Below are 22,096 nucleotides of genomic sequence, written 5' to 3'. Positions count from 1 at the left end.
ATGCGAAACATTACGCGCATTGCGCCTCGCTCGTCTAGTGGCCAGGCAGGAATACGTTAAGCTGTAGACGAAAACTTACCTGCAATGTAAAAGAAGAAGACAAACGTATATTTATATGAAAGGGAAGAAGGAGGATTGTCAGCTATAGCTATAAAACAAGTTCTAGCAGAAAAACATCGTCTCGGATCAGCTTCGTATTGTGATAAGTATTTTGTTGTATATAAATTCTACAAGTATATGTACTTGTTCCATGTTCCAAAAATGTATGCGTTCCCACATAAATCTGTCCCGCTTGGCTTGTACTGGAGAGATGCACGCCAACGTAACAGGGCGAGCTTTGCCCACCCGGCATGATGGCCAAGTTTTTTTCCGAGACTCTCCCAGACGGAATATGACAAAAAGAGCAGTGAATGCAGTAAGATGAGTATGTACTATTGAAGATAGTAATAATGATGAGAATATATGCGTCACATGAGGCATATTACGCTCGGATAATGTACTTGCGTCCAGCCTCTCGCGTGAATTCTGTCCACCTGGCCGTTCAGCGAACTAACCAAAAAAGAGTCGCTACGAGATGACCATACTTCACGTGTCGTTCCTCGGCTTCTTGAAACCCTGCATCAGACTCGTGCCTTTGTACGAGTACATTATGGCCATTTTTTACTACGAGTAGTTGTTCACTACTTAGACTGGCATCGAAACGGCTATCTGAGCTGGTAAGACATTAGCCAACAACGCGTACATGCAGCCATCGACGGAGCCATGAAGCGACGGCCAGTCCCATTTTTGCGCGGACGTTTACGGGGACGCAAACGTATTCCGAAGCTGAATCATTTAAGATTGTATTTAATTTTTCATTTTTCAGACACTCTTGCACGACAAGCTGGGGACAATAAGAAGCATTTAAGGGGTTTATGGCCCGATCGGCAATACCTGTAAACCACTAAAGAAGTTTATTAATTATTTGCTTGAAGCAAAACAGACATGTAAGTAGGAAATTAAGGATGTGTGAGAAAGAAATCGTAACATTTAAGTTTGAAATAATCTCCATGCGTCTAATAACGAGAGCTGCACGGTAAACGCCCGAAGTTAAAGGAACTTGTGTTTATTCACAGCGGAAATGGAAGCACTAACTAATATTCGTTTTACTTTAGCCACACATACAAATAAAGAACAAACTATCGAAGTAACTAAAAAATGTTGGCCATTAAGCATTTGACAGAAGACTAAATCGCTTTGGCATTCTATATTGTCAAAAATAGGGTTTCTAAATTACCCTTACTAGCGGAACAACTGCCAAGCTTTGGAAAAATCACGAAAACGTTCCGAACGCAAATTTTAGAGCTTAATGGAAATCCAGCATTTTGATAATGGAGTTAGCAAAAGGGCGGTAGAATATGATTGATATAGAAGGGCTGACCTGGGAATGCGAACGCCAACCCTAAAACAAAAAAGCAAATAACACCAACACCAAATAACAATAGGTAATAAAAACCGATAGCGACCTCAGCTACAAAAATCTCCTTGAAATCCTGTTCCCCAGAAGAGAAATTGGAAAAAAAAGTCAGGCAATTTTTAACCAGGCAAAAACATTTCTAATAATAAGCTAGATTGAAGGTTTGCAACAAGTTCACTGAGTGCGACGCATATCTTCTAGAAAACTTTTGAACCAGAATTAGCCCACACGTCATCCGATGACAAACCAAAAAAAAAGGTTAAAAAGCCTTAGGGAACCCGACGGCTCCGCAATTGTAACGACAGATGGGCAAAGTAAGTCATATGTCCAAGCACTGACCGAGATGGAAACGAATATCAGCCCAGCAGATGAAATGGTGTTGAAGTTGGGAAAATTTAGTCCACGGATAGCGGGAAAATGAAACTTTTCGCTAAAGAAGGAGGACACCTTTCCCACGAATGGTAACTACGTTTAGTTTCATAGCCGAGGATAGAAGGCTAGTCAGGAAGCTTCGACGAGCTAATAACAATACAAAATATAGTATGAACACTAAAGTTAATTGTGTCATAGAGCATGGTGACATACGAAAGACCTACAAGGCATTCGGACTGCGGAAGTTATCACGGGCCAACTTCAGGTGGCTGAGCTTCTTAGATAATGTAGATTTCAATTAAAGTGAATCGTGTGCAACCTCGAGGGGCTGACACTCCCAAAAATTTGCCTAAACGTTAAAGGCGCGTCCGAATCGATACTATGGGAAATCATTGCAAAACGATTTGAAAAAAAAATGTATATATCAAAACTAATCTACAAAAAGTTCCCGCAAGCTGCCAAAATGATAGATATGTAATACCTTGTATGTACAGAGAACTGCTTCAGGGCTCAGCGCTGGGCTACCTTCTTTGAGATATAGGATATGATGATGGCGCGCGAGCAAATTAATGACGTCTGCTGATGACTGAGCAGATAGAAATAGTAACTTTAATTCAATATTAATGATACCTGCGACATCGTCAACATTTGGATTAACGACCTTGCTCATACGGTCCTATTCGGTAGCATCGTCAAATATCTATGAGCAAGTTTGGATAGTATGCTAAATAATCGAATACATATAGTTTGTGCTATTGACAAAGCCATTAATGCAACCAACAGACCAGCTAAGATCTGATAAGATGGCTACAGGAATGTGTCACGACGGATTCTAGCATCAGTGGTGGATTCGGTTGTACGGAGCGCCTACGTAGAGAAGACCATGAGGCGAAGAGAAAAATCTTACCGAACTTTACGAACTACAAAAATAAACAACAATACGGGTAAGTGGAGAACTTAGAACAATTTTCCTTGATCAAGTTACGATCATCGCCAGGTAAGTTGCGGGATCTACTGGTAAAATGAAAAAAAAACGAGATATCCATACAGAAGAATAAAGATGAAATATACCATAAAAGAAACTCCCCGAAAATGGCAGGAAAGATAACAACAGGATTAAATTAATATAGCGAAAATTACAAGGAGACTGGTTAAGGATGTTAGTAAGCCACGAGAAAGCGTGAACAACTAATGTTCGGCTGTACGTAAATATTTAGGATTTTTTTACTAGTTTCGCTTGGATAAGTTACCTGATAACATTTCTAAATATTGCGATGAGAATGCCCATAATTCGATGGAGTACACTTTTTAGGAGCGAGTAGCTTTTGAGGATTTTAGAGAATAACTTAAAGGGAAATCAGGGAACGTCTTCATTACTGGTCGATAACTCCCCAAAATATTAGCTTTTAGAAAAAAATTGGTTAAGATGTGTTGCTGGTAGATGATTTTCTTAAAAGGAACCCAAACGCCCATTGGATCTACTGAACATAGTGAGATGAGCTTCCTGTTCTCTGCTTCCTTCTGCTCCCTCCCTTTTGCCCTAAGCAGGAGTGGACGCTGCTCTATAGCCAGTTTGGCTTTTCCGGTCGTCTGTGCCTTTTACCAATAAACACTTTATATGGACACATACTTCCCTGGAAAAAAGAGGCTTTTAATTAACCCAGTGGGTAACAGATTCGAGCTCTCAAGGAACTTATACATATGAGTCTGCTTACCTAAAGTTCCACACTACTAAGCTAGATAACGTGAGCTGTGGATGAGGCATTTCCGTCAGTAGCGGCTTCCAAAAAAATTCCTGTATAGCGATGTGTTTGGGAGCATCCGCCGTATGTGGACTGCCATAGGCAAAAGAACGAAATACGAGCATTCTTTTCAGTACACTGATATCTAAAGCGATCTAATCCTGTGTAGTGATATTGTTATTGATTATCATAGCATTTTATCTCTGTACGCTTGCCATTCAGCCCGCAAGCGATTAAAACATCCGCGATGGTTGGCGGCTGGGCCATCTACGATCCTTTTCTACGCTTTTGCTACCATTCTACACCCGACACAAGGGCAACATATCTTTAATGTCAGGAGTTTAAGAGGAAAGAATCCTGATCCATACGACCGGAAGACGCACAAAGAGGACGGTGTTCTTTGGAGGGCGTCCATCGAACGTTATTGGCTTTTGTCCTAACCAGGACTATTTTACTCCTGAACAGAAAGTACAAGGCACGCAAGTAAACAACAGACAGGACGATCAGCAAAGACACGTCGTCTCGACTCCCTTATAGCTAATACAGACCACCTTCTCAGTGCTCGTTCCCCTCTTTCGACTTGTCTCCCTGACGCCCTATACTTTTATTGAGTATGCCTGGCTTGCCTGCATGGGAACGGATGTTTTGAAGCACACTAGAGAAAGCATGCCGTACGCCCCTGAATCTACGCTACCGATCTCGGCTCTGCCTTTTGCATGAGGTTTGAAGAGAACACAGTTGGAGGAACTGACAGAGACCGAGGGTCGCTCAGGATTCTAAGTCAGACTTCAGGACTTACTGAAACACAAAGGCTTGGGTGTGTGGTTCGATCGTCGCCTTCACTCTACTAGTTCGTGCTCGTCTTTGATGCGGTAATCTCTATGCTAATGCGGCCGTGAGAGCTGCTGCCTCAGTGAAGGACACCCAAAAAAGGATCGCTTTCGTTGGCGGTAGAAATGAGAAAATTCCAATCGGTAGAATAGGACAACCTAACCAGTTTGGTTGTCCGGGTTATTTTCCCAGCCGATTATTACATTAGGGTGCGGTTATATCGGAGACGATAGTGCTCCTTTTTACCAAAGCTAAGCCGGTGCACGCCAATTGACAAGAAGCCCATTTATTAAAAAGTGCACATTTTTAGAGATGTATACACAAGCCAATGTTGTCAGGAGCAGCTGAGCGTTTCCTATATTTTACAAATACTAGCGCCGGTTTTCGACAAAGGTAGAAACGGTTTTATGGCGTCCGTGGAATACATTCGTCAGACTCGACAGGAATATGCATGATAAAGAAACGAGTATTAGTTAAATGTTCGACTACGGAGGTAAACTTTTACAACAAATTTCAGTAGTCTACCCATTTTTGCGAACATGGTTGTATTATCCCATGCTTCTTTGATAATATACTAAATATTAAATGTGCTAAATTGCTGGCTTTTACCATGTAGATCAATAGACGCACTTTTTAAGTAGTCATGAATATAGGTATCTGATAACTTCACCTTTCGAGATATTGTCTGTCAAGATACTGTTCGAAAATGCTGTATTCTTCGGAAACTAACCATACAATACAACAAGTGAGAGAAAAATAAAAATCTGATCAAGTGCACACTATCGACGATAGTGTGAGAGTGAGTACGCTTGTAGAACTTGCACACGCTCAACGGTACACGACAAACGTCAAATGAAAGAAGATAGTATCGTCGCAACTACTGGCTAACCAAGCCCACCGCCGTTTGCCCACGCCAATATTAGCCGTCGTGCTGGTTGTTTCTTTCGCTAGTATAGATGTACACAAATGTACTGATCCTGCACAACAAAACCGCACACTGCAATGACAGAGAAAATGGGGTTATCACTATCCTGTATCGCTTGTCTGGTCTGCGTATCAGTTTAAACTCGTCTCGACAGCTCGTCTCCTTCTGGCCTTTCTCATCTCGCATTTGCACATAGTTACGCTGTTTCAACCGCAACAACGAGCACGACGACCAGCATGACGATGTGAACATTTTTGTTCGTTCAGGTGAGGCCCACGTTCTTCGTTTTCTCGCCGCTTCTCTTCTCTTTTTTAGCTTTACCCATAAGAAACACATGACCCAAGGACCCCCTGCCACTCACAGGGACCACAACGACGGTAATTAAGTACACAAAATGTGGCTAATTTGCTTTTACTTCTTTTTCTCTCTTATATCTCGCCGCTTCTGTTTTGGTAACTCAGTGTAGCTTCAGGTAGCCCCCAATAGTTAGCGTTACCACGTCCGATCAGTGCCCAGATAACTGTATCAGGGTGCTTGACCTTGCTCGTGTCTGATAATCAGGATAAAGAAAAAAAAAATACGAGTGCGCCGGAGCAGACGTCAACTCGATTGAATGGTAGTAGCACTTCTACCGGATCTTGTCACCTACAGGCCAACGGTTGTTCTGTAGATATGTGAACGAAGTGTCTTCGGTCAACGAAGCAGATACGTAAAGAGGAAGAAAGAGCGGCGTTGCAAAAATACGACGTAAACAAAAGACGCTGCCGATGCTTACGTATCAAACAGAGCGCATATTATCGTGTACTTTACGTTCGTATCGCAGTTCTACCGACAAACAGTTTGCAGTGGCTGGTAATGTCGATTACTCCGAATTGTGTTCATATCGCTCGTGTGTTGGCGTATGTGTTGTGACGAGTTAAGCGCTGATCACGCCATTACGAAGACGGTGATGTAACCTTCGTATGCTGCCTTAACAAGGACAGACTTAGATTCAGGCATTGCCAGACCCACTTGGTATTGTGTAAACTTGGTTGGCATCTTTTTTGTCAGACACACTTTATCATCTCTTAAATTTTCATAGGCCAACTCTAAAATCATCTTTTAAATTAATAAACACTGATGAATTCGTGGACTTCGTTAGTATTCTAATAGATCAGCTTTATTCGTACGGTACGTATTCAAAATATTATATTATAATTTTCGGTTCCAACACAGATGTATATAGAAAATTCAAAATGGAGCCATTAATTGTATCGGGATATTTTGTATAAAAATATGCGTAATGAGTTCTTTTGGGAAAAGGGATTGCCTTTAAATCATTTTACCTTATCATATTGTCGTACGGTCGCTTTGGGCGGTTATCTCAAGAAAACTATTATTTGTCCATTTTCTATTGGTGACTCTAACGAACGACGTAAAAAGGACTGCATCTTCATTTCAATTACTATTTGCTCTTCTTATCACTGTTCTACGGGATTTCTTTCTCATACGCACAATTGGGTTCGATTGAAATTCCTTATTCTTCCCCATATTTCCAAAAATAAGGCCAGTTTTTCCGCATCCGAGATAATTATTAACGACTACAGATTAGCTGAATTTGACTTTTGGGAAGACTTTCTGTTTCCAGACGTACCTCCATCCATGCCAAGGTAGATCAGGTGGCTAACAAAACCTAAAATGACCTTCCACTCAACGGAGAGTTGTTTCTTGAGGATCTCTAACGCTTTTTAGGTAGGCTGTTTTGTCTGGGCTTTTCGTCTAGCTGAGGGTCGATAAAACGAACACAGCTTGTACCTAACTATTTTACTGTGCAGCTCCATATACAGTGGTAGCTCAGTTGCTCTGCCTTCTGATCGTTCAGGTCCTGTGGAGTGCTCAAAGTGTCCTAGTAGATAGTGATCTCTGGAAAGACCAATAACGTTAAGCACCGTGGGCGCAGTTCTGAGACAAAGGTAGGAAATATAGAAGCCGCTCGGCCAGCATATCGAACACAGACAGAGAGCTGATTGTTAGCTAGAAAAGCGTTCTGTCTCCGTATGCTCAAAATACCCCCACTTTTTCTGTATGTCTTGGTCGGCGAAGTAGTGAACTGCAGCCATCCTCCACAAGTACAACGTCCGCCGTGAAGCCCCTTGTCCGGCACTCTCGTTGGCTGGCAACCTCAGCACTGCTTCCGGGTCATTTTTATGCCTATCACTTATAGAGAAGCCATTTTCTCTCCCATTTATCTTTTTCTGTCGGCTAGTCTCTACGTACAGTCTCAACCATGAGTGTATGGTTGGTCTTACTACTTCCTGGGGGGTTCCCCACCAAAGCACCAATATGCGCCTGACGTCGCGGAGGGTTATCGCACGCTTTCATAGGAAATGAGGCAAGAGGGTTTTTGTTCACTGCCTATCTCGTTCGCCCCAGCCTTGAATTGGCAACAATCTCGGGCCTGTTCCAATCCATTGTCCTACCCCATTTATGATGCGAGGCCTTCAAAGAGTTTTCCTGATCCTATGCCCTACTTCTACGAAATCTTCGCACTATGGCCAGGCTCCACTTTTCGTTTGGCGAAAGCACTTCCTAACACTGTCTACAATCTATCGCCTATAATTCCGTTGTTGGCTAACGTTATCCACCGACTTTTTAGCCTGCATCTATCGAATCCCTTGGGTTCCTTTTATCTTGCACGGTCTTTCTCTCTCTTTGACGAACTCTTCTTCTTTTAGTACATTTCTGTGGGGCATTGCCTTGCCTCTGCATTCTTCGCTCATGCTCGCAGCAACTATATCAGTACTTTGATCTATAAGCTAGTCTATTCACAAGGACAGCAACAATATAACAATAGAATAGAACTACTTAGAGGCGAAATCTGTATGTGGCATGTAGTGCCGAGCAAGGCCGGCAACCTGTGTTGTCGCTCAATGATGTGAAACTAACGCACGCTGCGTCGAACTATCAAAGGGCGACCGAGACAAAGGGTGTTGCTTACAGAAAAGAAAGCAAAAACCGATTGCAGCACCGATTAGGCCCGACGTCACTCGTTTATCGAACGCGCCAGGTATGAGACCGATTTCATCGAACCGGCAATGAAGCAAGATATGCCAGTCATGTCAAGAGTGAACTTTGAGCCGCGTACGACGCTTTCGGCTTCCGTTATGGCCAAAGCGAGTTGAAGACAACTCTGACAACGAAGACAGTGGACATCCGCAAGTGCTGTAGCTGCTGCGGGTGTTTTAGCGAATCCACCGCAGAAGGCGACCGCTGTCCCAGGTCCGTCAATAGCGTGTTGCCTAAACCGCTTCCCGATCAGGCAAGACGTCGGTGGAGAAAGAGTATGGTTCGATGCAGCCTCGTAGTTTTCCCAGGGTGATGTAGCGTAAAATTCAATCTCAGCTGTGTACGGCGATGTTGCCAAAAGGCAAACAGACCTCGGCCATCGCTGGTTCAATTGAGGCACCTCATTCAGGCTGTGGTTTAACGAAATGAATATTTAACATTTATACACGGACCTTATCATGTACTAATAATACGAAAACCTAAATACAAAAGGAGATAAATCAAAATGAGCCGGCTATGATCGTATCTGTCTGGTTTGCAGGCGGGTAGCTACTTTATTACCGAATGATATCAAAAAAAAACGAGGAAGGTGCTATTTTACTCAACGTTCCGTGATCTTTTCTTTGAAGATATTTCTGTAGATCTGGTTTTATCTCAGCATAAAACAGGTCTTGGATATTGTCCCCAAATATAATCTCAATATATATATCAAATGTAATATTAAAAAAGTAGAAAATACGCAGTAAGAATAATTTAAGTTCGAATGAGATCAGTAACATTTAGAAAACTTAAAGCTTTCAGTGAAAGCTAGGATAACTTATCTGAGGCGTGTAACGCAATTACCTATCATTGTTGTTTTTATCATTATTGTACCTTTGGAAATGGTGAAAGTACACGTTTGAGATTTTATCTGAAGGGGTTACCCAACTAATATTTTCTTACTTGTTTAATGTAATTAACTCGTAGAAACAATAAATTTGTGTTTACACTTGCGTTTATTAACATGTATATACAGTATATTTGGTCACCAAGGAACCTGTCCTCTGCAAAAACCTTGCAGCTTTGTGAGATGACGAAGATGGATTTCACGTCTATCGTATCAGTCTGTTACTGCCTTGATTTCACAATTAAGTAGATACTCACCTCACCATATCACGCATAGAGGGGAGAAAAATCTAGCCAAACAAATTTGTAACGGTAAAAATTTTAGAAGAGTGTACACACTTGAGGACGTCCTCAGAACAACTTTTACTGCAATTCTCAAAAGGCCTCTGGGCGCCTTGTAACGCTTGACGATTTATGGGTCAACCAGTGAATAATCGCGCCCCCAATGTTTTTCTCCTTAGGAGTTTCCAATTAGGAAAATGTCGTAGATAATTTACATCGCATCGATAAAGTAGAACGAGTGTTTACATGGACTACTCTTACTCATCGTATTGCGACGGCGTTTTAGGATCGACCCTGACAGCAGCAAGGAACCGCACATGTCTCCCACGATAGTGCAGGATATGAAGATGCCTTGAAAAGTGGGCTTAGCTTATTGGTGGATCCGGGGTATATAATGCAACATTTTTTTATCGCTTCGAATGGCAGCTAATACGGCAACAGCAGCAGCAACGTGACGTCAGCTTCTACCTGTAGTGATTGAAGATTCGATTTGTCTTCTTCTTCACTTCACCGAATTTCGCACGAAAAGACACAGCGGTTACCGTTTGTGGTTGATGCGATATATATACAATCGAATCACACCTCCCATCTTTGTTTTACCTGCGCGGGTAAGTGTTACTGCTAATGTCGTTGCTGATGTTAGTACTGCAACAAACGCCCATGGCAGAACAACATGGCGCCTGGTGGTTCTTTGCAAACAAGATATCCGCGTATCGCATATTTGTAATATTGCTCGCTATTTTCTAGATAGCCTCCTTTGCTTATGTTTTTAGAATATTTGATTTTGGGCTCCATTGGAGTAAAATGGGGAAAAAACTGCTTCACTTACGGACAAAAGGAAAAGGGAGCGTTTCTTTCTAATAATAAAAACAATATTGTGAGATAGAGAAAACCATGATAGGTCTGCAAGCTCCTGTCAGTTCTAGGTGAGTCATATACGAGATTATGCATGAGACGATCACACATAAGACTATATATATGCATCTGAAATAAACTAAAACTTTGCTCGGAACCTTTTTTTTCTAATCTATCATAGAACGCTAACTTTAATCACTTGATACTCGTATTAAACGATTAGCGGATTAAAAGAAAATCAGGTCTTTCGTTCTTTCATTATTTATACTACCAACATTGTGCGGTTTATTTTATTCCTATATAAATACACGATAGTTTTGGCCATTACGGCCACGCATGTAGACGTACAGCCTCAGATGGATCCCGCAGTTCTTGACCTGATTTCGTTCCATTCAAGAATAATGATGGGGTCATTATGTTTTTTCCTCGCGACAGAAAATGATCCAACAGATGGTATTAACAATACTTTACGTTAGTACATTTCATTTCACGACAGCCATCCTGTATGTATTTTTACTTTGTAAAATCCGTTATATTAGAATTAGTATCTGGATGTTGTACATCTCGACGAGGGTAATGCAACGAAAAAACACAGTTCCCCAGAAGAACGATACATCAATCGCAGGTTGCCTGCGACTTAACCGAGGTACTGGGTTGCTCAAAAACAAATTAAGCACCTTGGGGTTTGATGCATCGTACCCAATTTAATAGAATCATTTAATTATTGCTTCTCTGTCCTAAAGATTTTAAACAATCCAATTTAATAAAGTCAGCTATTTTTCCTTAGATTACAGCTTACACCTATATCTATGTATATGAACGAAAATCATAAAAACTATCTCCTTAAAACTTTGCAACGTCGTATCCTTGCATACAAGGCTAAGCGTCGAACGCTAAAGAGTAGACCTGTGTATAATAGGCTATAACAAGTAGAAATAGTAAATCATGTTGCTTGCGTTGTTCACTATAAGTTTTTATTAGCAAGCCGTCCTAATAGGCGCTGTTTTTTTTATATTTAAGTAGGATACTAAAGTATATAGTTATATTTGACACTTTAGAGATTAGGTTTGTATGTCAAAAAAAACCGGCGTCAAGGTACAGCTTGTGGAGTATAAAAGCTTTTATATGCAACAAACGTAGCATTCTGGTTCGAGCTATCGCTAAGCCTATTTCCTGACCACTGGCTAAAACGACCCGCCCGTACAGAAACATTAAGGATGTAGCGAGCACCACGTTCCAATGTGTTATAGATCGGCACTCAGTCCGTTGACTCTGCGAACTTGGAGTAGCCTACAGAAGCCCCTTTAGGTTATTTTCTATAATGCCATCCAATAACTACCTAGTTAACGCATCACCATAGCATGACTACCTTATATAACAGCTGAAAAGCATGTCCTGTTCACACCCCATCCGTCAGTGGCATCTAGCCAGTTCCTATCACCGTCAGTTCACACCCCCTATAATAACAACACCGTAACGTCTTACTAAATGCGTCATGACCGGTTGCACTTTTAGGCCTGCAGGCCGATCTTGCTGGCCTGCAAAATCTTAGCAAAACATGCAAAAGGAACGCAACACCATGGTGGTGGGTCCTACGGGATGAGAGCGAATAATAGTTGTAGCTACCGGGCCACGCTATACGGACGAGGCCGTCGGCGTCCTTTACCGATGGCATCGTATCATCGCGAAAGCTCTTGGAGAGGTGGGCACCGCTGGTGCAGCTGCTGCTTAGAAAAGAGTAATCGTTTGCAAGTTGCGATGTCTCCCAGGAGAGATCTCTCTTGCGTTGGCTACACGAGTTCGAAACGACGCATCAGCGTCGCTGATGGGTCGGAGACCGGAGGCCACAGAAAAAGGGGGTCAACAGCCAGCAGCCAGCGAAAAGTTCGCCCCGTCAAGTGCACATGTGCAGAGGAGAATGGCAATGGTCAGTGCATTTCTCTTGCTGACGCTTTCTGTACACGCAAAAGAAGCAGCAGAGGGGCAAATAAAACCAATCTCGTCTTCACCCTTTACGCGGCAATGTACCTTTGCAAATGGGCAGTGGGCATATTACTACACTGCCCTCATTAGCTGCACGTTCATTACATACAATAGAGATCAGTGCAACGTAGAGAGATAAGCATGAAGTAGGCGCACAAAGATAATTTATGTGGAATGTGTTAAAATGACTAAACTAAGTTCAATCTTTCTAGCTGTAAGGCGCGGAATCGCCGTTGGACACTAGATCAGTCGGCTGTACAAATGGTAATGTATGTCTAAGAATTCAGCATCTCTCGGACGCTCGCCCGTAGCAAAGACACAAGCATACTAGGGTAGTAAATTGACCATAATAATTACTTTACATACTTATAATTTCTTTATTTGATTATCTTATATGATTACTAGCTAATAAAATGTAGTATATTTCACACCAGTCATAGAGTAAGAGTTCTGAAAATATGGCTAAATGAAGGGTCACTATTCCGGTTTCTGTCATATAGCAACAGTGTACCTAAAGCGACGAGATTGGACTTGCGTAATTTACCTGGCTCTTACGTACGTGCAAGTCGGTACGACTCATCAACAGTCTATTTTTACCTTTAATGAAAGCCTTTGGCTCCTACGCCTTGCTTGATACGGCGGACATTTTAGGTTTAAATTATTATATTACTAAAATTGCTGAGTTTAGCCCAGAGGCTTAATGATAGATATGAATACTCTCTCTAAGTCTACCCCGAAATCTAGCCTCAGCACTTTACCTGCTTTTGTTATTATATTATTTATATGCAATATCCATAAAGTTAACATAATGGTTATATAATTCTGTGTAACTTGTATAGAGTAACAATTGGTTTGAGAAAATATTTCAGGCACCAGGTATCTATATACGCTGATAACTTGTCTATAGTTTCATACGTAAAGAGATAGTAGTCAAATATCAATACTTAATATCGAAATGTTCTGATTATTGATGTGTTTTTGGCTCGGCGATGAAGAGCAATATTGTAGCTAGATAGTATTGCGAACAAAGTAAGTATTTGCAATACTTACTTAATGTCAAAAGTTGTGCAGGACAGAAAAAACACTCACTCACTCACTCACTGATTTTTATGTGTGTGACAGGCTGAATTTCTCTATTTGGAAATGTCGCTAGCACTTAAATATATTGCTTAAGGCATGCGTAATTTGTCACACAAGTTACGACAAAGGGTTTGCTTGTGCTAACTGTTTCTATGCAGTAACAACATGCGCAATGCATGACGAGACATCTAAGCATGACATGCATGCCTCACTCGTATCTGCGCAGAGAGATATTTACAGTCAAGTACGTTTTCATGCACGCAAGAACTTTCCTCTGGTTTGCCCGAAGTTCATCACACGCAATGAATGTTAAAAGAACGGGAATAATAATCAACCTCGATATCGAACCGTGGAGGTCCCGTGCCGTGAAATGCGCCGTAGCTAAAAGTCCAAATGGCAGCCCCCATCATAAATAAAAGTACGTAAAGCGCCATCTTTCGAAGACGGAACTATCGAAGGAAAAGAGCTTGCCACATATTGATCCTGCAAATCGATCTGATGCCAGTTCTGTACTCTTTCTCGGAATGCCTACAATATACCAGCAGTAAAATTGCCTCCTACGTCTCGGCGAAAGCGCCCTCTTCATCAAGACAGTCTGCTACAGAGTTTGTATGAAAGTTTGTACATTGCTACTTGCCCCGGCTGGCAGATGGAGGCTCCCCGTCTGTTCGTGTTAATCTTCCTGAACGAAGAGGGTCCAGGTTAGATGTAGATAAAGAAAATACAGCCGAGTCTTTGCGGGAATGGCACACACAATTACAGCTCCTGCATGCCAAAGTTGGAGATTGGCTGGAAGGGAATTGTTTTCGTTCTTGGGTCGAATTTCAAGAATGACACTGGTAACTGTAGGAGAGGGCTTCCTAACAAAGGAAACTTTGTTGTTTTTTATATATATATATATGTGCGTGTGGGCACGTATGTGCTGCGCTAAGTAAATAAAATACGTCATCAAATGCATAAACTGCTTAATATAAGTTTTATGAAGTTATTATCTAAATCAAAATATGGATCGTAGGAAGTTGGAAAACTTTCCATTGCATCGTTTACAGCTTTTGCGTTCCGTTTGTGCCTCAATCGATATTTAATTTCTTCGGCGCAGTCGATGCTCTATGGGCAGAAAACAATTCAAGTTCGGTTTCTGCTAAAGAGTTTTGCCAACGTATTGATTGTGCCTAGAGAGCCCGCGACCTGCATATATCAATCGAATTGACCCAACCCACTATTCTTACTCACACAAGTTCAAATTGGGCAACTGACTTCATCATGGCTCTCTACATTGCCTGGAGACGAGGAGATAACACAACACTGGTAATTGCGATGGCTAGGAGCCACTGCTCGAATAACGAAGCAATAAAAGAAAAACGATATGCGAAAGCGGTTCAAGCGTTGGATGATCAGGAAAACTAGGGCTACCAAAACCATTGTACATGTTTCCAAAACCTCAACCTTCGTTGGCAAAGAAGGACGGCTGCAATGATGCTTTCAATTGGGTAAGACGTCTTTACCTTCACGAATGAATGGCCGAAATCTAAATGTACTGAAGGCACACCCATGCAGTTATTATTATATGTGGGCTTTACGGGGTCATTGAGATGTGAGAAGTCGCTTGTTTAGCGTAGAATAGCAGCAACGTAAATGCATCATGCTCAAGACTGCTATATTGTGCGAAGCGCAAATGTAAACAACTAAGCAAACGTCTATGTTTATAATTTTGCGTATTTTTGGCGTAATTTGCAATGACCCGATTTTCATGTTTTCGTTTAGCCTTACCCTGCGGTCTAAACGGCTTGGAGGATCCTAGGATCAACCTTTTAATAGTCCTGCGATCACACTGCTGAGACTCTAGCTGCAAGGATGCGTCGTGCACGAGTTCCATTACAAGCCCGGTTTTACATAATATTCCCTATTGGATACGTACTGCTTTTCCCTTTGTGCTCACTAATGACAATAGAACGCGATTGGAGGTGTTTCTTAGCGTGTATACGTAATAGATATAACGACGTCGGAAAGGGAAGGCCAGTGGAATGAGGAAACGGCGATAAAGAGTTGACGATTATCCAGTCATGAGCTCTATCCTGTCCTTACCTACCCTATCTTCGGTCAATAGTGATCTATTTCTTTTTTACCAAACCTCGTCTTAAAGTTGGCGTGGTTCGCTGGCCAAAAGCTGACGCGCTTGTCGTTTTTCGTATACATTTATGTCGCTTTACGTGTTCCTACATGCGCTTGATTATTGTAGGCCACCATCACGATTCTATGAAATCACACGTATCTCTATGTCTATTTGATATGTTTTAGTTCGTTCGCACGTTGACGCGGGTACTCGTCAGTGATGTCAATGGAGCGCTTGCGTCAAACAAATCAAGGCAAACAAACGCCTTGGAGGAGACTTCTAGAGACAATCGGAGGAGGAGAAAATGTAGAGCAGAACAACACGGCTGGTGAAGCAGTGAGCGATAAAGAAGTGATAACGAAGAAAGGCCTTGGACATTTTTTGTGGCACATCCCCGGACTATTTCGAAAAAATGGGACATTCTATAAATGGCCAGGCTCAAGCCCCCAGAATTCGACCAAAACAAAACAAATATATTTTTCAATGGCCAGTTTGTCCCATTTGTCACAAACAACGAACGATATCAAATCCTCATGAGGCTGTTCTATAATCGTCATATCGACGCAATAGCAGCTATTCCAGTGGAAATAATGTATGAAAAGAGAGATTTTGCCGGAACGTATTCGATAAATAGAGCGTGGATTATTGACGACGATGACAACATACGTTTACAGAGCTCGTGCTACTACCTACACAGATAGATCTATGTATACAAGTTAGTGTTTGCGTGTAGGTGATCTCTTTAATCAGAATCAGATTCTTTTTTACCTATGTAATTTGAGAAGAATAGAAGAATATAGACAATGGCGCAACGACTCAAATTAGATATAGGTTAGGCTGCCAAGAGCTTCAGTACCATCATGAACGTACTGCCAGGTCTCCTTTCATTCACCAATTATTGATAGACAATGATTTCTTCGATGACCCGTGTCGCCTCATTTATTTATTTTTGAATTTCTTTGAACCGTTAGTTTTAGACAAACATGGCGTGTACCCATGGACGTAACGTCAACGGAACAGAGCTGTAGCCCATCACTACTAGACTTTCCTCTTCTATCGTAAATAGCTGCAGGTCAATATCAATAAAAAGAAAATCTCAGCCTATGCAGCATTTGTTTTCTATCTTTATTACTAAACAAGTTAGACGGGAAAGCTCAGAATCGAAACCGCCGATCACAACAGGAACGGAATGGCCCGTTAACCAAAGGTCGAAGACAAGAAAACGTATGTCCTTTGCCATATTCTCGCCAGACAAATAGGTACTCCTCTCAGTAGTACAGGACATAAGTCACGACCGTAACAACTGGATATACTTCGCCGTTACAGCATGAATATCTATAGTGCAGATGTATGAATAGAATGCATCGGGCTCAGTCTAGGAAATTGTTGATCTTTTTGCTTATTACTGTTATGGTAGCCTTCGTCGTCCTTCATTGTGGGCTGTTTTGCTGGTCAGCGGAAGTCAATGTGAGAAATGGTAACGACAGGCTTCGTGAGCATAACACACTTTGACACGAATAAAGTCCTGGCCATGGGCGTGATCATGGATATTCTCATAGGTTTGCCTAAATCCTGGTCTGTACGAACATAAATATTCGAAGGTAACAAACTACGAACTTAATACATCCGTCATGTAACGGCAACCATGTTGGTTCCTGTTTAAAAATCGGCGTTTCGATTAGTCAGATTGGACAAATCGCTTATGTTTGTCGAAACAATCGACGTCCACATATTGAATCTGAGTGTTTTACAGGTATGTATCATTTTTCTTTTTTGTATACCTGTAAAATATGTAGAGAGTTGTTGGAATATTTGTGTGCAGCAATAAGAGGAATGGCACCATGCAATTTTAAAGGTCAAGTGCAAAAACATCGAGAAGGCTGAGATTCGGTTCAGGCGTAGGGTAACGGGACAAAACCCATCGCCTAAAGTCGCAAAATGCGCTGTTGAACCGCACATCTACAATTTTAGAACAACATAACAGCCTAGTAAAGTGAATACATTTAGATCGTGAAAAGCGTACCTCTATATCGTAACAAAAGAGCAAATATACATTCTGATTTTTTTTGTTCTTTTTTTTTTTCGAGGTGTACCGCGTCCTTTAATCCGATTTCCGCTTGCATACTATTTTTGTCTTCAGTAAAAACTTAGATAACTGTTATTAATAGACGCAGGCACGTTTATGACGCATACATTTGTGGCAATGATAAATATGCTTTCTTAACAATTGTCAAGACTCGATTTGAGAGCCCGTCTGTTCCCTGCACTAATGTTATTCGATAATCTTCCATTTTTATGCGTAACGCTATCGCTGTGTTTATATCATAAAGTACGTTCCACCACAAACGAGTTATTTGGCTCTTCATTTTTTAGCCCCTCCGTATATATATATATATATATATATATATCACGGCTTTAGTAACATTATACCATTCTGAATAAAGTAGTGATCTCAAAGCGATTAAGGGGTGCATAGTGAAGAAGTGATGGCCACTAACTCTTTGCATAATACTTCATAAATTACGTTTCACAGAATTCGCGAAGCCGGTCGCGCTGTCCACTTCACCGGGTACTATGAGACATAGCCTTCATTGTTGCGGATACGAAATTGACTTAATGATATACAGTTGGCTAAGTTATCCCGCTCCCTGGAAGGGTGTCGCGGCCTGACTTGCTGATACGTTCGAGTGTATGTGCGCACTCAAGCTACGGCACCTTACGATCATTCAGCCTGCACATCAGCCAGCCGTGCTTCGAGGACTATGCGTGTTAGCTAATTGGCTTAAGCCGTAATGGTGTGGTCTCGGCACAGAAGCGTTCATACACTTAGGGAAAGGTAACGGCATCGTATCCATGAAAGAGTCTTGTGGCATGCAGGTGGTAGCACACCTCAAACGTGCACAGTTTTCTGACGAACTGCACCTCGGACACAATCGTTTAGTTCTGTGTAGGAATCGACCCTAGCGTACTGTTGTACAAGCGTACGTAGTATTTTTGCCTCTGTTTAGACCGCGCATGCAGCCACGACGTGTACCCTCCAAGCGTTTGCCGAATGTACCATATTTACTGCAAACCGCTGCTTCCTTTTCCCTACTGGCCAGCATCGTCTCACTTGACCGTCCGAAGTATTTCGTGTTGAACATGTGGCCAGGGCTGGCCAAGCTGTCTCCCTTAAAGCTGTCTGCACTATTCGAGACGATAATGGAAAGACCGGAAAGAGGCGTTGATTAAAAGAAAAGAAGACCAAGATAATACGGCGACAACCGAAAGTTGAGGTAGCCTACAGTTACCAAAAGTGGGTCGGCTAGTTATTTGCTGACAGTTAGGCTAATGATAGCAGTATAATAATATAACAATACTGTGACAGACGTCTAGCAAGGCATTTATAGCAAGACCTCCGCCACGCAAGGCATTTGCGTTTGACAGTGTCACTTCGCCGCTCCTCTTTTTTGATCGTTAGTTGTAGGTAGCAATACTACCCAAAAGTCAACGACAAGAACGCAGCAAATATTACGGTTAGAAAAGAGAGCTGTACGTAGTAGGCACTTGGTCGACGAATGCTGGCTTTCCGCCACGGGAACCATGGTGATGTTGCGGAAAAGGGCCCGCCTCCGCCTCCGCCCTCGCCCATTAGATGGGGGAGTGCTTAGGCCAACCATGTCCACTCTGCTTAATCCCAATATCCTTATTTCTTCCAGCCTGAATCTGTACCCGTGCCCAATAGAGCGCTATGACTCGTTGAATCGCAGTTGCCTTCCATGCAGCGATCAGACCTTTAATGGTAGAACCTTGATTCAGAAGGCATTGCGACCACTTCTATTAGTAGCCTAATGAGTTACACACACATACATAAAAGTGTAGAACGACCAGCGCAATTTCTCCGCCTGTTTCGTCGTTTACCCGCTGCGTCCTCCGTTCTTTTCACTAAATTACACTGCGGTGCATTGTGGGGACTTTTAAGGCCGTGGCCCAGGTTTGAAACCTATCGCTGTACACCACAATTGGCAGGGTCGCGGAGAAGGCATCGATAAGCTTGATAAACACTTACGGTGGTGTACAGCTTCTTGATGCCATCTTACATCAGGTAGCACCCCAGCTTGTCAGGACCCATACGGAGATCGAAGAGTTGTGGCGAAGGAAGTGTGCAGCTTTGAAGAATGTGATACTCCGAATTCTTATAACTCATATTGCTTGGAGGACCTGAAGGAAAAAGTTGGAGGCTGCCACCTTACCCTAGGTCAATAACTCTTGACGCATCTACGGCCTGTGTCCATCAGGTAACCTCTATCTAGAAGGACCTGCAATGTCCTAGCTGATAATATTTGGTGAGTAAACAGTCAACGAGCGGAAAAGCAGGAGCTAACGAGACCAGAAGCGGGAGAAATTACTCCACAACGTACGTTCCTTTTATGTTTTTTCTGAGCTGAATCGTAGTCTGACACTGTGTTTCTCCATAATATGGAGCTATTAATACAGGTAGAAGAGACCAAATATTGTTTACGAAGACATCTATTTGTTTCTAATTAAATCGTGCTATGTCGTAATTGAATGAACATTTTGAACCTAGTAGCAGTATTTGCTGTTCGGGCAAATCGGATAAATGGATGCAGTGATCAATAGATAACATTTACATTACGAATCACAATAAGCTTTTCTTCTAATTTAAAATACTTACCGCCTTTATTTTGACTTGAAGATGTAGGATATCATAATTGTGGAATGATCTATACACACATTGAATAAACCCGTTTAATGAATCTGTACTCCGGGTTTTATGGTTTCTGGCCTCGTATGGTAATGAACTGCACCACACACGCACAGTTTTCGCTCGCTTTTCCCTATGAAGATTTAGGTTCATTAGCTTCTTCATCAATTTCCCGTATTAGGTCAATAAAAAAGATACACACCGAATGGTAGTCAAGTCTGTTTGATTACTTTTTTCTTTGGGCTAAAAGAGCTTGAATCTAACCGGCGTCAACTTAGATTCGGACTCGTCGTTGTTAGATCTTTCTGGTGCGTTCCTCTCATAAATTTGAGCTGTCCTTGTTGCTTTGTCACAACTCTCCCGTCGCAGTTCTCCCATCAGCCGTTTTCAACAAAGGACTGATGGGAGAACTGTTTTCAATTCATATTCATAAGTAAAGCCACTATATTATCTAGCTAAGATTAAGAATGGAAATTGAAATACATCTGATTGTTAATCAAGTGGTGGATAACAATAAACATGCCTCTTGATTTGCGAGCGCAAAGCGGGTGACGCTGGCCCACACAGGATCCAAGTTAAAGTAGACTGGACAATGAGATAAACGAAGGAGCCAAGGATGATTGTATCCATAGTTGGCATGGAAAAAAAATAGCAACGCGAGCACAAGTTTCCGGGAAACGTCACAGGACAACCTTCACTTTATTCACAAAGCAATTAATTCTCTTTCTCTTAGAACTGTATTTTTAGACCCTTTTTGAACTAAGAGACATTTTGGGCCACTGCAAAAAAGCAATAGAGTACTAAATGATACTTGGGTAGAGCACCTATCTAAATTAGTAATGAACACAGGTAAAGCTCAGTCAAGGCGAATGTACTTATTAACCGAGTGAGATTTTAGAATGGTTTAGATTTAGATGGGTGGATTTTAGAAACGGAACGACCGTGACTACCTGATATCGTCCAGTTGGAAGTCACGCAAAACTGTGTGATTGATTATATGTGAGTAGGGCAGTGAGGTTGATAAATGTTGAAGTTCAAGCTTTTTTCTTCTATTCGACCTCTCTCTTTGGCCGGGACAAGGCTAGAGCTCGTCTAATAAGGACTCGACGCGATTTACCTATAATTAGACTTGTAAATGGAGTGGGTTCGTGCCTCCGTTCTTCATCAGGAAATAGTGAGCCGACAGGACCTAGCTATAAAAGGGATATTGGTTATATTTGCTAGGAAGCGCACATGAGGCTTAACATAATAGCTCTCCTTCCGCGATCGCAATGTTCTCTATATCTTACTTGGTACGACTTTTCCCTTCATAATCAGATGTCTGTTTTCCCAACCGCTTTCTCTCAGGACAAGTTTCTTATGTCTCCTTGTTCAACACAATCATGTCTTTCTGTCATTACCTCTCCGAAATTCCTAGATTCATCTTGCAAGCAGCAGCCGGTTTTTCGTGCTCTTTTCTTCCGACACTTATCCGTTTTCCAGTAAATTTCTGCCATAAAACACTTGTACATTTCTTTACTTGCGCACCAACTGCATTACCTGCCGCTAGCCGGCGAATCCTGTGGTCCTTACCACTGCTTCTAGCCATCAACTTAAGCGAAATCCAAAAGAAGCAACGGCTCAGATGAGGGCAGCACGGAGCTTGTGCTAAAGATGAACAGAGCAAGCCATCTGCGAAAGAAATGCAAGCAAATAATGAAGACGGACTTGGCGCGAAAGCCTTCGTCAGTAGCGGGGACACGTGCGACGACGAGCGAAATCGGCCCACACTAAGCTTTTCCTTTTCCCCTCGCCAATCTAAGACACGTGGGATTGCCTTTCT

The 22,096-nt window shown here is 42.0% G+C and overlaps 1 protein-coding gene and 1 long non-coding RNA gene across 2 annotated transcripts in view; one reads left to right on the top strand and one right to left on the bottom strand.

Moving 5' to 3' along the window:
* LOC111250258 (tetratricopeptide repeat protein 39B-like) overlaps positions 1-22,096 on the bottom strand; it is a 164,128-nt gene that overhangs the window by 114,462 nt on the left and 27,570 nt on the right. The gene's annotated exons all lie outside the window — the stretch shown is intronic.
* The window catches only part of LOC111250260 (uncharacterized), a 38,806-nt gene continuing 36,029 nt past the window's right edge, over positions 19,320-22,096 (top strand). Inside the window, exon 1 of the long non-coding RNA XR_015326687.1 lies at positions 19,320-19,965. This is a non-coding gene — a long non-coding RNA (uncharacterized LOC111250260). The remainder of the gene's footprint in view (positions 19,966-22,096) is intronic.

This window comes from Varroa destructor, unplaced genomic scaffold (genome assembly GCF_002443255.2).
Source record: "Varroa destructor unplaced genomic scaffold, Vdes_3.0 BEIS01000004.1, whole genome shotgun sequence".
In the NCBI taxonomy this organism is placed as follows: domain Eukaryota; kingdom Metazoa; phylum Arthropoda; class Arachnida; order Mesostigmata; family Varroidae; genus Varroa; species Varroa destructor.
Note: the sequence above shows the minus strand (reverse complement) of the source record. Positions and strands in the feature narration are given on the sequence as shown.